The following is a 16,591-nucleotide window of genomic DNA, read 5'->3' as shown; positions in this document are numbered from 1 at the left end:
ATTTTTAGTAGAGATGGGGTTTCACCGTGTTGGCCAAGCTGGTCTTGAACTCTTGACCTCAAGTGATCCGCCCACCGTGGCCTCCCAAAGTGTTGGGATTGCAAGCATGAGCCACTGCGCCTGGTCCTGAATTGTTTAAAAATGCACATTTGATTATATCCATACCTGCCCCATTTAAGCTGTTCATGGACTTACCATCATGTTTAGGGTAAAGCTAAAATTCCTACCTAGCATGTCAAATTCTTGATGATCTTGCACTTGCAGACCTCTCCAGGTTTCTCTCCCAATGCCACTTCCTACTTCATGCAGATCCACTTCTAATTACTGAACACATTATTCTCCCTTTCTTTCTTTGGTTCCCTCTACCTGTAATATTTCTCCAGTCTAGCTAACTCCATCCTATGAGACACCTGCAATGCATTCTTTTCCAGACAAAAATTAGGTACAGTAGTTCAGCCAGGTGTCCTATTTTATGCTAGGAATATAGTATCACTCTCTGAAACTCAGAGTTGCTGTATCAATCAAACCCGCTGGCTAATTATTTCCAGGGATGACAGCCAAGTGTCAACACTATTTATCTCAGTGTACTAAAATAGAAACTTGTCTTTAGTGGACGTGAGTGCTTTTAGTGAGAAATACTGAATGCCCTCACAATCTGGATCAATTCATTCAACTCCCGGGCATGGGTGTTGTAGGCAACCGGCTCATCTTTGATAGAAAGGCAGGATCATGTAAAGCCCAGTGGGATGCTGGAGTCCCACTGACGTTCTTTAAGTTTTGGGCAGTGAAATAGAAAAAGTTTCTCTTAAAAATTCCCAGACCCAAATGATTTCTCCTCTGTTATACTATGTAGGACTCTGAGGTTTCATGAAAGTATCTGAGTGAATTCAAAAATCATTTAAAGGACTCCATCCATAGGCAGCTCTGAGCTTTACTTTCATAGAGAAGTGTCTGAAATCTCAGTTTGGGGGACAAAATAAGGCATAGTGTTAAACTGTAACATTTGAATTTTAACTCTTAGGTAACAAATTGATTCCCAAATTCTTACTGTGGGACTTTCATTTGTTACTACATAAACTGAATACATCCTACAGTGAGTTCCCTGCAGGAAGTGTAGCCAAAGTATTTCTAAGTGAGAGAACGGCTTACCTATCCTTTGCTCTCAAGATCTAGGCTCTATGGTATCTTTAGAAGATAAATTTTTATTCAGTTTAAATTATCAGACAATTCAGTTGTAGAGATGAGAAAGACCTATTTTCATAGTGAACTGTCACATTTTCTTGTGGTTTATTATTTGACTCAGAATTCTCAGGCAGCAATTTAAAAAACAGTGTTTGATTTTTAAAATCTACTTTGATCTCTAGTGATGTCAGCATAGTTATGATAATTATCAAAATGGTTACTAAAAGCATATACTGCAGGGAGAGTGTAGTGGACATAGTGGTGTGCCACCCACATTCTTCTTCAGGGAGAAGGCCCTCCTATCCCCAGCCCCTAGCAGGTTCGTTGCTGACAACTCACAGCTGTGTTACTTTCAGGAAACTGCCCAAGGGCTAAGGCATCATCAACCAAAGTTACAGTTTCTTCCTGGGAATAGCCCACATTCAATTCCTGACTGTTAATGACAGAGGTGTATACAAGCCAAGACACTGTGTACACAGTGGGGAAATTCTTACTGTGGGGAATTTCTAAGAGTATGTCCCAGCTCTAGAGCATGTAAAGGATTGGTTGAGCCTGTACAGTGTAACCTCTTTTTCTATCCAACCCAGTTTCTGTCCTTCCTCATAGGTGCTGGTCCTGGGACCGCTACCTGATTACCATCCTGCACACAAATGTCAGTCTGCTTCCTGGGGCTGACTTGAGACAGCATCTGTAATACAATACAACTGTTTTCTGAACTGAGTCTCACTCTGTAGCCCAGGCTGGAGTGCAGTGATGTGATCTTGGCTCACTGCAACCTTCACCTCCCGGGTCCTGGTTCAAACAATTATCCTGCCTCAGCCTCCTGAGTAGCTGGGATTACAGGTGCACACCACCACACCCAGCTAATTTTTGTATTTTTGGTACACATGGAGTTTCACCATTTTGGCCAGGCTGGTCTTGAACTTCTGACCTTGTGATCCTTCCACCCAAAGTGCTGTGATTACAGGTGGGAGCCACCACGCCCACCCATTTCTTTTTAAGTCTTCAGAAAACAAGTGAGTAGAGAAGAGTGAGTAGGTCATGAAACCTTCAACAATTTGAAATCTGATTGCTAGGCTAGTTAGTCCAAACTGAGTTTCCAGTGTGTATCCTGACATGATGCTTGGTCTTCATAGGGAAAGGATTCTTGGCTAAAAATATGATATTCTTACAGATTGGGATTTTCTGAAGACTTAAGATTGTTAAAAACCAATTCCTGGGAGGCAGAGTTAGGAGCACTTTATGCTCTCATGGCTTCCTGATTTTGTGCCATATTATTTATGGAATTAAAATTTCCTTTTTACCTGCTCTCTCCACTTCTCTATAGACTCTATGAAGAAAAGAACTGTTTTTTCCCCCTCTATTGTATCTACAGTAGCTAGAACAAATAATATTGATAAATATATTTGGATATATTAATATTGTATAAACAATGCAGATGATGAAATTACATTTTTATATTGAGCAGTAATTTTTAAAAGGCTACCAACAAGCATTTGCTGGCTAAAAACTATTTGAGCATCAGTGCCCTAGGTCAGTGGCTTTTAAATTTTTCCACTGTAACTCACAAGATATATACTGTGATACAGTTTACACAATCATGCACAGGCATATAAAACTAAAAAACACTTTTATGAAATCATTCATGTACTTACTGCTTGTGTTCCACTCTGTTATTTCCTATTCTATTTAATTTTATTAAAGAAAAATCCTGATTGGACGCACCAAGTCAGTATTGACATGTGTCATGACCAGCAATCCAAAATACTTTCTTGGTGCATGTTGTCCATTGCTATCTTGAAGAACCCGATGTGTTGGGGGGGGGGGGGGGGGGTGGAACATACATACATAAAGCAAGAGCATATATATACAAAGCAACAGGCTGGCGAAATTCAGAGCAACACGGTGCAAACATATTGAAGGAGAAACAAGTAATGAAGAAATCTATGCAAACACTTGAGGAAGTAAGTTTTAAACTGGATTTTGTGAAGTAGATGGAATTGAATTGGCAGAAATAAAAGAGAAAAAGGAATGGACAAAATTTTAGAAGCCAGATATTTCCCAGTCCTCAATTGCTGTCAAATTGGTGTCAGTGAGAAAGTATAGGAGAAAAATAATTTTAAAAACCGAATGTATCCTATCTTTAGATTGTTTCGTCATCTTTTAAGTTCTTACTACTATTTAAAGAAAAATGAACCTTGACATGGTAGGCTCTGTTAATGGTGTGATAAACAAGAAGAAGAAACCTGGCCTAATATGAAAATATTGGTGAATCAATGTTTATTTATACGTCTGTATAGATAGTGGTTTTAAAAATGATTTTTCATTTTATCAGACTTTTATATTTTTGGAAGAGTTACTATCTCTTTGATCGTTAAGTGTCCAAGGACAGATTAAATAAAGAGCAGTTTCAAATATGAATTTAATCAGAATCTCAAGGACAGATTTCTGAAATGCAGACATGTGCATGCAACTGAGCCTCTTTTCACATGTGTACCACTGGTGATTTATTTATTTAAAGATGGTTAATGATCCTCTCAAGCTCTACTGGGGATAGTAGAGAATGAGAAATACTGTTGTAGAAACCTGTAAACCAGAGAATAAATGAGAGATAGCTAGGTCCTCAGTATGAGTATATTATAAAATAGAAGCAGACTAAAGCTTTTCTTGTTCATTATTCTGGAGACCACACTTTTAAAATTGTTAGTTTTCTTTATCAGTGCCTGGAAGGGTTTCTGACTTTGAATCCTTCTTTGTAAAGAAAATCTAAGCTGGGTGTGGTGGCTCACACCTGTAATCCCAGCATTTTGGGAAGCTGAGGCAGGCAGATCACCTGAGGTCAGGAATTCGAGACCAGCCTGGCCAACATGGTGAAGCCCTGTCTCTACTAAAAATACAAAAATTAGCCAAGCATGGTGGTGGGCACCTGTAATTCCAGCTATTCAGGAGGTTGAAGCAGGAGAATCGCTTGAACCTGGGGGCGGAGGTTGCAGTGAGCTTAGATCACGCCATTTCACTCCAGCCTGGGTGAAAGAATGAGACTCCACCAAAAAAAAAAATTAAAAAAGAAAGAGAGAGAGAGAGAGAAAGAAAAAGAAAGAAAGAAAGAAGGAAAGAAAGAAAGAAAGAAAGAAAGAAAGAAAGAAAGAAAGAAAGAAAGGAAGGAAGGAAGAAAGAAAGAGAAAGGAAGGAAGGAAGGAAGGAAGGAAGGAAGGAAGGAAGGGAGCCCAAAGATTAATTTGGAAACATAAACCAACATTTAAGAAACAGCATTTTGAACAGTTAAAAAAATAGTTAAATGGATTATGATAATTATATCAATCATCTATGGTTGTGATATTCATTTATAATTTCATTTTACTGGAAAATTGTTGAGTCTTCACAAAGTAAAATTGATAGAAATATCTCTTTCCTGGTCTGTCCTTTATTCTATCCTGCTTTTGTTATTTTATTTCTCTGATCATTTTCTTCTTGCCCTACATCATTCTTGTTCCATGTATGTTAGCACTGGGAATGGTTGCTGCCTGTTGTTAGGGTGTGTATTACCAATTTCAGAGAATTTGAGTTCTTGGTATCTGTCTGCAACTGTTAAAGGGTGACAAAGAGTGGTAGCTATTGTTCCTACTAACCATTTTTGGGGGGTTTTCAGAGCTGTTTTATCTATTTGGCTAAAATATTTGAAACCTTAAAAATATTTAAGATTTAGAAAATCAGTTTAAAAACATAAAATGAAAATTACAATATCAAAATTGACCACAGTTAATAATCATATTTTCTATATTTCAAAATTGCTAATAAATTTTAACATTCTCAGCACAAAAAAAATGATAAATTGGTGGGGTAATGGATAATTAGTTTGATTGAATCTTCCAACTGTATACATAGATCAAAATATCACACTGTATCTCATAATTGTGTATACACATTTATTATGTGTCAGTTAAAAATGAATAAAAGTGGAGAACAAAAATTGCAATATCAGCTTGATAGTAATTTCAAAAACAAAATTACGAGTCTTTTCACATTTTATGGCACACACTTGTTTTTTTTTTTTTTTTTTGTGGGGTATGGGTACATTGGAACGTGTTCGATATAGTCAATTTGGTTGATTTCTTCTTGTATCTCTGCCTCAGAGCTTTCCCCAAAGTTAAGGGAGGCAGATCAGCTCTTTCTCACAAAAGGGGCCCTGAAGTGCAGGGAAGATTATTCTGTGGGGCAACCCTTGACCAATGCGGGGTGAGAGTCCATGTGCTTCTCTGAGATCCTGTGGAATCAAGCACCTTTGCCCACTGCAGCCCCTTGATAACACGTCTTTGTACTGGCTTTTCCTCCTTCCCTGTCTCATTCTCTCCTCTTCCTCAGCCCTGCTTCCTCTGACCATTCCCCAAATAAGGACTCACGGAGACCCCATTTTACATGAGCTTCTGTTAATCATGAAAGGTTGAGCCGTAAACCTCAACCTTAAACGGCTAAGTGTTCCTACAGAGGGTGGCATTTCTGGTCAAGTTGTGCCCACTGGAAAGGGCAGAGATTGTTAGCGAGAGAGCAGAGGTACCTGAGAATCTCAGCATAGTGAACTGATCTTCCAGCAGAGGGCAGTGCGGCAGACTTTTTGGAGGAGAGGAACTTTGGCCCAGAGGATGCAGGTTTGAAAACACTTTCTTATCAAGAGACATTTGGAAATCCTCATTGAAGGGCACTAAGGTGCGGACTGTGGGAAGTGATGGGACTTTGTGTTGATACTGGTTTTCCTGGTTATGCGGCCTTTGTCCCTTTACCTTTTTGTTTCTTCTCTTTCTTGTTTTTGATGGAAAGTGAGTACTAATTTTGGCATACATATTCATTGGGGCTATTTTGAGAGACAATATCATAAGAAAAACTTCTTTATTTTTGATTGTCTACCATAAAGAATGTAAAGTTCTGCCAGTTTTGGCACTCCCAGGACAGGACCAGGAGGGAATTACACCAGGTTTGGCCACAAAGTTGGATGCAGAAAAGAACCAAGGGCCTAGAGAGAGTGGAGGGGGGTGATGTGCAGGAGCAAAAGAAAAGCAAAGGAAAATGAAGGAAAGGGGAGGGGAGAACAAGTGAGGTGAGACTTCTGGGTATAGTTTGCTCTAAGCTGGAATATGAGCCTGTAAAACTAGCAAAAAAAAAAAAAGATAGTATTTTACATTAGGCATGTTCATGATTAGATATGATTTTATTGTATCTGCACTTTTTGTTTTTTAGATTTTACAATTCATTAAGGGAAAGGTTACAAAAGGGTTTTCTCTTCACCTGCTCTCTTCTCTCTTCTGTTCCAGTAAGCCTCTTCTCTGTTGTATTATGTTTTGCATTCTGAAAAATGGGTGTCTGTGTCCTGAGATGTTGAAAGGGGAATTTTCCTGCGTTTTGGAATAGAAATGGTAACCAAAAGAATTGTGATGGCCATGAATAACCCAGACCTTTTGTGTCATGAGTATTTCTGATACAAGGGCCACAGAAATTCTAGTCAAGATGTGTTGTAACAATAGTGCTTGAACATTAAAGGAAATGAGTCACTGCGGCACATAAAAAGCATGCACAAAAATAGTGTATTTCAATTTAATAACCATCACATCTTCAAAGTTACATTTTGAAGAGTCCTCTGGTCAGGTGAGATTTTTTTTAACTTCTCCCCAAATTGGGACTGGTCTGACACACATTTTCCAGATATTAATTCCTTTCTCTTCCTAAGTAAATCCATGCCCTCCTAACATTCCTGAAGAATTGAGTGTCTTCCTCGTGTGTCTGTTTTTAATAAATCATTATGTTATTTACTGTTCTTTCAGCTGTGAGCAGGCTCCAGAACACAGAAGCACTAAGTGCTACACTTGGGCACACAGTGTCTCCACAGAAAAGAGGCTGAAATCACATCTGCTGAGTTTTTGACTGGTACTTATTGCTACTTGGGTCCAACCTGCAGTGATTCCCCAGAAACAGAGCTATCCAATGGGTCTTGTTGTTCATTAGTCTTAGAAGGGCACCTGCAGTGGTTCCATATTTACTATGGATTTTTTTTTTTTTTTTAAATAAAGGTCTTTTCACTAATGGGAGCAAAGATATACTCTGTTCCCCAGACCTGAGATTTGGAAGCAGGAATTGACTAGGGGATGTTCCCTCCTCCATTCCCATTCCATGATTCTTGAAGGTGCCCGACCTCAGTCCATCTTACTGCTTGGGTGAGAAACCGTGGTGGTCTGTGTCGGCTCCCCTAGCTCACACCAGTGCTGAAATGCCTCGGTTTGACTGTCCTGCCCTATTCTGTGGCACCATAGCTTGGAGGTTCAGCACGTGGTTACAGAACTCATACTGCCTGGTCTAGTTCCTCATTTTACAACTCAGTTACATAACCCTGTAATGTACTGAATAATTCTCATCCCAGAAGTAAAATCAGGTTGATGATAATAGTTCACCTCTTAGTGTTAAATGGCATAAAATTCGCAAAGTATCTGGCACACACAATTTTTTAAAGTTTCTGTTTTTCTGTTTGTTTTTGATACTTCATACATGTATGTACGTTCTGTTTCTTCCTTCATCCTCCTTCCCATAATCTCTTCAAGGCACTTTTGGGATTGTTATAATAAAGTCTCAGGCAGCCCTAAGCAAAGGGAACAGGATGAAGAAGAATGAAGAGAATGTATCTAGAGAACTTATGTTTTATTTACATGAGATCTGAAATCTCTCTACAATCCTCCATTCTATTGCAGTGGACACTTGAAAAGTGCTCTAGGAGCAAATGTTGCCACAGCAAACATTTCCAAGGTGCTGAGCAAAATGAGGCAGGGCAGTGGTTGCTCAGACTGTGTGAGAATCAGAACCACCTGAAGACTTCTAAAGACTACCTGAAACTGCCAGTAGATCTGGGAGCGTCTTTACTTCTAAAATATTCTCCACTTGACCTTAAAGTCCTGTTTAGAAATGCTTGCCTGGTAGTATTAACAGTAGGATTTTGGAAGAGGTGTTATAGTAAATGGGAGCACGACATGGCAATTATGCACAGAAAAAGATGCAGAATTATGTTTTCCAGTACCATTCATTATTCATCAGATAAAAGTCCAACGGTAATCTAAGTGAGCTTGACTTTTGGAATCAGCCTGTAGAACTATGTCAGTGAAAAGTCCCTTACATCAGGGACTGAAGGGTGGAAAGTAAGGACAGGGACTGGATATATTGTATTACCTATTTTATTTCTGCAGCATTGGTGTCAGATTTACATTGCTTGTTTGATAGGATACACGTTGGGTAGGAAAATAAAAATCAGAATGGCACCAAAAGGCGTGTTTTCTTGGAACATGCTCAGTTATAATTAAGGACACCCATTACACACCAGCAACTTTTACTACTCAGAGAATATTGTTTTCATCTGGTGTCAGTCCTAACCCCAAAGACACAATCCAAAAAACCATAATCCCAAATGTTGAAATCACAAAAGATCAAAATCCCTAAAGTCTGAAATCCCTAATATCTAAAATTCTGGAAATCACAATCCCAAAATACTAAAGTTCAAATGTTGAAATTCTTTTGTTTCTTTATTTCTTCTAAAAAAATGGGATACATGTGCAGAACATGAAGGTTTGTTATATGTGTGTGCCATGGTGGTTTGCTGCACCTATTGACCCGTCCTCCAAGCTTTCCCCCCTGACCCCCACTCCCCAACAGGCACTGGTATGTGCTGTTCTCCTCTCTATGTCCATGTGTTCTCAGTGTTGAAATGCTGAAAGCCACATTCTAGAGAAGTGATTCATCAGTTTTTTGTTGTATTCAGGATAGTTGCATCATGTTAGGTGGAACTATTATGTTGTTATTGTCTTTATTTGGAAATTAAATATGTTTTAAGGAGATACCTATGGGTGCCAAGTTGAGAGGAAGTGGACTTGTGGACTTAATTTTAGGTATCATCCATTATGACTGGATTAAGGGATATCTGGAAGGCTGGTAAAGCACTGTTTAGGGCATGTCTGTGAGGGTGGTTCCAGAGGAGACGAATGTGTGAGTCTGAGTGGACTAGGTAGGGGCAGATCAGCGCTCAGTGTTGGTGGACGCCATCCAGTCAGCTAGGGGCCTGGAGAGAACAAATTCAGAAGGCGAACTGGTCTCTCTCTGAGAGCTGGGACAGACTTTGCTTCTGGGTTCCTTGGAGATCAGATCTCCAGGCTCACTGGCCGTTGGGCTTCAGGACTTATATCAGCAGTCCCCCATGTCCTGAGGTTTTTGGCCTCAGAATGAGAACGACACAATCAACTTCCCTGGGTCTGAGGCTTTGGTGTTTGACTGGACCATGCTACCAGCATCCCAGGGTCTCTAGCTTGCTGATGGCCTATTGTGGGGCTTCTCAGCCACCATAATCACATGAGCCAATTCCCCTAAAAATCTCCTCACATATCTATATACATATCCTATTGGTTCCGTTTCTCTGAAGAAACCTAACTAATACAGATTTGGCATTGGGAAAGGCAAATATCATTCCTTCTTACTGTATTCCTTGTAACAGCAATGGGAGAGATCTGTGAAATTGTTCCCTTGCAAAAAAGACTGTGATATGGTAAGTGTGTGAGACTACGTAATGGCGAAACGTGTAAAAGCAAATTATTATTAGTGCTGCAAAAGCAGAAAATTGTTTAATTACAATGGCCAAGCAATAACCAAACTTTCAAATGGACAGCATATACTTAAAAAATGTGTAGAACACAATCGCTTTCCAAGTACAGGTGCAGAGAGTGTTTTGAAGATCACAGAAGTGAAAATACGGTCAAAAAGGACAAGAAGTCTCCCCTGCCAAATTATTCAATTGAATATGACTTGTGTCTCTTCACACATAGCACCAATTCACTATGCTATGTGTTTTATCTTCACATCCTTCCCAATGCTAGAGTATGCATTGTGTAAAGACTACAGAGTTCTAATTTGTTCTATGCATTGTTTTTGCAAATTTGACACCATGAAAGTGTATTATCACAATGTTGACTTTGCATGTAATTATTGTGCATGTAAATAAAAATGTTGAGACTTTTTCAATAAATGAGGAAATGTTCTTTTTGGACATGTGAACTTGTAAAAGATAAAATTTCTTGGGATCTTGGCTCTTTGGGTGACTGTATATGTGCTGGGGACCCATTGTGGTTTTTGATCAATCCTGTCAAAAGATAGGTTGTCTTTCATGGTATTTCAGACGGTCACAGTTCTAAAGCTCTGTGTACACAATCACCAATCATAGTGATATGCATTTGTATATTTAACTTTTTGACCGATTTCTCTATAAATGTGGTTTGTCTGCTCATAATTGTTATATCCATGTACCCATTATTACTATAACTATTTATGCTTGCAAAAATATGTATGTTATTATTGCCTATTGATTGTGTAAAGTGGCCTATAGATTGTTCTGTTGTGGTTTTATATGTTTCTCAAATAAATTCTCTTTTAAAATGTAAATAAATGTATTTTTAAAAATTTTATTATATTTTTCAGATTATATTTTTGAGCTTTTGGTCTTTTAGGATTGTGATTTTGGGGATGTTAGACACTAGAAATTTTGATCCTTTTGTATTTAAACATTTGGGATTGTGTGTCTTTTGGTATTATGGCCCAAACCCACGTCCACCTGATTGCCTACTAACCAAAAGTGGGAGAGTAAAGCTTTGGAATATCATCTATCCTAAAACTAAATGTGGACAAGCAGCTTTATTTATTTATTTTTGTAGCCAATAGGCAAGAAAACTGAACAAATTTAAACTTTGGAATTATAGAGAGTAAAGAGATTTAAGAAAAATTTGCCTTCATCTCCTCTTTTACTAGACCTGAAAATAGGTATTTAGGCCGGGAAACTATTTGAGGAATTCAGTTAATGGCTCTTTCTTCTATGGAGTAAAAAGGACTAATTGGTTGTCTTCACTGGTGAAGTCCCCAAATAATTGCTCAATTCTTTACTAATTCTGCCAGCCTAATTCTGCCAGGTAATACTATAAAGCAGCAGTATGTGACCTGAATCATTCTCAACTACCTTGAAGCCTAATTTTGCCTGTCAAACTAATGTTTAGCTCCAGAACATTAGTTTGATATGTTTGATGTCCTTGGAGGACAATGGGCACCTCTTGCTGCACATTTCCTAGCTGCACAGCATATGACACGGCTCAGCCTCCTCCAAGTTATCTGTAGACATTTCTTGCCACAAAATTCCTCATAGTAACCCCTCCGCTCTTCCTTTTACCTCTTCTTTCTCTAACTTCCAAAAGCTGGATCCCCTACATGTGACAATTGCTTTTGCGCAGCTCCTTGGTCAGTGAGAAAACAGCTAATGTCCACCAGTGACTAAGTGGAGGCAGAATTTTAGTGCAGGTGAGTTTGTAGCTTATACACTTTATGTTATTAGGCAATTTAAATTCATCAATAGAATGCATTAGTTTGAGTTTTATGAAAAAAAATGCAGCTTTCTTTTTGTTCACTATTTTGAGTGAATTTTAAGTCATTTTTCTTGTCTTTTTGGGGTGGCTTTGATCTGAGAGGATGCACAGGATACCCCATTTCATTAGTTCTGATAGAAATAAAGGAAATGAAATCCAAGTAAGAAACTAGAAGGGTATCGAAAAGATGCACTTATCGCCAAGGACAGTGGGGCACTGAACAGGCCCTGTACCAGCTCAGGAGAGCCAATTTTGCATCCCTTACCAACTTTCTGTTCAGTGACTGATTTCGTGTTGGTAGCTTAAAATCAGCCACAGTGAGATTATTTAAATCACATGAAACAGCAATTACTACTGTGTTCGTTTCCTGTAGTTGCTGTAACAGGATTCCAAAATCAAAATGTTTGCAGGAACCATGCTCCCTCTGAAGGCTCGGGGGAGAATTTATTCCTTGCCTCTTCCAGCTTCTGCTGGCTCCAGGGATTTCTTTTTTTTTTCTTCTAAGAGTTGTAGGGTTTTTAACTCTTTATTTATTTATTTATTTATTTATTTATTTATTTATTTATTTATTTATTTATTTATTATTATACTTTAAGTTCTAGGGTACATGTGCACAACGTGCAGGTTTGTTACATTTGTATACCTGTGCTGCTCCCATCAACTCGTCAGCACCCATCAACCCATCATTTACATCAGGTGTAACTCCCAAAGCAATCCCTCCCTCTCCCCCCGCCCCATAATAGGCCCAGGTGTGTGATATTCCCCTTCCCGAGTCCAGGTGATCTCATTTCTTAACTTGCGGCCACATCACTCCAATCTCTGCATCAGGTCACATTACCTTCTTCTGTCTCAAAACTCTAGTTGCTTGTCTCTTACAAGGATACATGTGATTATCTTAATACTTAGGGCTCACCCACTAATTAGGTTAAGCTCCTCCTGTCAAGATCCTTAACTTCATCACATACTTTGCCTTATAAAGTTATACTCATTCTTTTTCGATATAAGGTAACACTCACATGTTCTGGGAATCAGGATGTGAATTGTTGGGGTCACTATTTAGCTCACTACAGACACAAAAATGTTTTGTTTTTGTTTTATTTCTGGCATGTTGCTTTGCTTACATACCACTGATCCTATATTAAATTAAAAAAAAATGTTTAGGCCGGGCGCGGTGGCTCAAGCCTGTAATCCCAGCACTTTGGGAGGCCGAGACGGGTGGATCACGAGGTCAGGAGATCGAGACCATCGTGGTCTACACGGTGAAACCCCGTCTCTACTAAAAATACAAAAAACTAGCCGGGCGAGGTGGCGGGCGCCTGTAGTCCCAGCTACTCGGGAGGCTGAGGCTGGAGAATGGCGTAAACCCGGGAGGCGGAGCTTGTAGTGAGCCGAGATCGCGCCACTGCACTCCAGCCTGGGCGACAGAGCGAGACGAGACTCCGTCTCAAAAAAAAAAAAAAAAAAATGTTTAACTGCTGTGACGCAGGACACAGCCCTTCAGGGCAAGTGCTACCAGGAAATTGCTGGTGCAGTGAAAGCGGTGTGTACTGACTGACTGCTCTGCCTGTGTCTTTATCACTTCAGAGGTAGGTACAACTGATTATAATATTGATACATAAACACTAACGTTTCTTACACTGTTCATTATAGTGGACGACACTGATATTTTTAAAATTGTAAAGTGATATGGAATGGGCATTATAAGAGAATGACCTTTTTTACTGATGTCCTAAATTCATGATTGGATTTCTTTTTTAGCCTCCTTAGATTTTCTGCGTTTCTAAGTTTCCCTTTACATCATGCGTCTGCTTTCTTTTCTTTTACAAGCATCCCAGTGATAACTTTTCATAGCCATAATTCCACCCATAGGTGAAAAGCCATATTTAGAGTGGGGATCAGGAAATGTTTGACGACGGTTTGTGTAGGTTATGAACTAATGAAATAAAATTCAGGGAATGGCACCCAATCACTTAGCTGTTTAAAAAGGATAGTAGATAGAGAGTTTGTGACAAATCATCTTGAACAGCCAAGACACTGGCATTGAAAGTTGTTTTTGTTTATTATTCTTGCAATTTTTAGTGGATTTTACAAAAAGGAAGTGTGACTATACTGTTGCTACTTATATTATTATTTTCAGTAATTTCCAGTAGAACTGAATACCACCAAGTTCCATGAATTTTGTGACTCTTAATTAGTTCTTTGGCTAATGTAAGTTGTTGCTTTGCAGATGGATTGACTCTTAAAAACACATTCCCTCAGCGTGGAGCCTACATTTATTAGTAAAGTGATCATGCTTTAAATTGCTTTCTAGATATAGTTGGTCCTAAGGCATGCCATAAACATCTACTTCCTCTGGGACCATGGGTTTTTTATCTTTGCAGTACATTAAAATCACCCAAGAGCTGATAAAAATCCGGATGTGTGGGCCAATTGCAAACGAATCTCTAAAGGCTGTACCTAGTCTTTAGTATCTTTCAAACTCCCTACCTGAATCCAAATGTATAGGCTAATTTGGGAACCCCAAATTACTGCTTAATAGGAAATAGCTGTGGCTCTTTTCCTAAGTAAGATGAGTCTTTAAAAACAATCATTTTCCCCCCTTTTTCCAGTTATAGTTACAATTTTAATTTAGGTCACGGTCTGAAATATTCAATTAAGTGCCCTAAGTTTTTTTTCCCTCCTTCCCCTCTATATAATTTGATTTATTGCCCATCTATTTTACATAGGTAAGTGTTTAAATCAAATCCAAGAAACACAATAATTTGAATGCCTACTGTGTCCTCATCCATGGCCACAAAATGTAATGAAATATCCATTTCTGTTTACAGCAAAATCTAATAACCATTATATAAATTATTAATAATTTTTAAAATGATTAGAAACAACATTTTATCAGAGATCTTAAGTGTCCCTAGTGCCATCATACAAGGCCAGAATCATATATTAAACAATATTAGACACTCAAGTGTTTCTGCTATATGCCCAGTTTGTTGTTCACCCTATTGGGAAAAAGCTTGACACTTTCAAGAACCATAAAATTCATGGAATTAGCCCCAAATACGACCAACTCTCAATTACCTGGAACAAATGTGTATCCCTGTTATAAGTTAACCATGCTAACTTTCACTCTCCATCCTCAGATATCTCACCTTCCCATTTTATTGCTTATAGGTATTACCAGCTGATGAGGCTGACGGCCAGGAGATACACAAATAAACAGGTGAGAGATAAAGTTGAATGGATTTCCCAATGTAAATTTTTTTAATGTTAAAAATTTTAAACTATGGATACTTTGCATTTTATAGAAACGTCACATACTCATTATAAGAAATCTAAGAAATGCTGAAAATTTGACAGCAACATACAAAGAAAAATCTTAAATTTAGTCATAGCCAGTGTTTACTATTGCATAAAAATAATCCCAAATATCTCTCTATGTATGTGTACTGAGAAAAAGATTTTATAGATAGACATTTTTAAGAGAACGGGACACTACCACACATGATATTATTAATATTAAAATTGTTATATTTATTTTTGCTTGAATTAACAGAATAAAAGTTCAAATATAATTAAAGAAATTGTTGACCTTCAGAGATGCTTTTCTTTTCTTTCTTTTTTCTTTTTTTGAGACAGAGTCTTGCTCTGTCTCCCAGGCTGGAGTGCAGTGGCACAATCTTGACTCACTTCAACCTCTGTCTCTCAGGTTCAAGAGATTCTCCTGCCTCAGCCTCCTGAGTTGCTGGGATTACGGGCACATGCCACAATGCCCTGCTAATTTTTGTATTTTTGGTAGAGATGGGGTTTCACCAGTTGGCCAGACTGGTCTTGAACTCCTGACCTCAGGTGATCTGCCCCCCTTGGCCTCCCAAAGTGCTGGAATTACAGGCATGAACCATGGCGCCCGGCCCAGGGATGTATTTGTTACCTAAAAATCCCTCTAAAGTTCAGAAAGGGTAGTATGAAAACCATTAAGAATCTGGAGTCAGCATCTTCCAATTTTATAGATTATGAATTGACTTCTTGATATAAAGTATGAAGGAATAATATTTTTAAAATTTTGTTCCACTTCTTCACCACAACCTACAGGTTATTTTTACTTATAGTTTTACATAGTTAGTTTAGAACATTTACATTTCTTCTGTATAAACATAATATCTATAATTGTTTAATATTAATATTTTTCCATGGTCTCTCCATCAGCTGTGATGAAAGTGATAAAATTAGGTAATGGATGTCTTACTTGAAGTTTTAACACCTAAGAATAGTAATAACACAATAAGTTTGTTAAGTAAATAAAATTCCTGGGGTATTTATCATGATTTATATTTTACTGGCTGGGTTTATGGTTGAGTAGCGTTTTAAAGAAAGGGCTCTTTGGTACTATATACTTTGATTGTTTTGATTCAAAAATGTTTTCTATTTTCATTTATAATAATAGTTTCCACTTACCTTCAGATACACATACCTACTATTTAATTTTGCAGTGGAGAAGTCTGCATTATTCCAGTTTTTACTCCTTTACAAAAGGTGCTATGTTTGTTTATTTTTTCTTGTCTGAGGTATTCCCTATTTTCTCTGCCCGGAGAATCCTGTATTCTCAAAGTTTATTTACCAGCATTTTGCGCATATTCTTTACTCTGTATGTTTCATTGAACATAGTTTACTCTTTTGATCTATGGATTTGTATCTTCCTTGATTTTCTGTATTATTTATCTTATTTTTTTTCTTTTGGGAGTTCTCTACTCTAGGATCTCTCTTCTTATATTTATATTTGATTATCTTAGTCAGTTATGTCTGCCATAAAAAGTCTCACAGGTTGGGTGGCTTATGAACAACAGAAATTTATTTGTTATGGTCCTGAAGGTGGGAAGTCCAAGATCAAGGCACCAGCACATTCTGTGTCTGGTGAAGGTCCACTACACTTCCTGGTTCATAGATGGCGCATTCCCATGGGGTTCTCAAAAGGTAAAAGACCTCTTGAG

The 16,591-nt window shown here is 38.2% G+C and overlaps 1 long non-coding RNA gene across 2 annotated transcripts in view; it reads left to right on the top strand.

Moving 5' to 3' along the window:
* Positions 1 to 16,591, top strand: part of LOC111553267 — a 128,223-nt gene that overhangs the window by 56,296 nt on the left and 55,336 nt on the right. For both annotated transcript variants that reach the window (XR_002734878.2, XR_002734877.2), the window contains exon 3: positions 14,778 to 14,826. This is a non-coding gene — a long non-coding RNA (uncharacterized LOC111553267). The remainder of the gene's footprint in view (positions 1 to 14,777; positions 14,827 to 16,591) is intronic.

The sequence above is a fragment of the Piliocolobus tephrosceles genome, chromosome 3, assembly GCF_002776525.5.
Source record: "Piliocolobus tephrosceles isolate RC106 chromosome 3, ASM277652v3, whole genome shotgun sequence".
In the NCBI taxonomy this organism is placed as follows: Eukaryota; Metazoa; Chordata; class Mammalia; order Primates; family Cercopithecidae; genus Piliocolobus; species Piliocolobus tephrosceles.
Note: the sequence above shows the minus strand (reverse complement) of the source record. Positions and strands in the feature narration are given on the sequence as shown.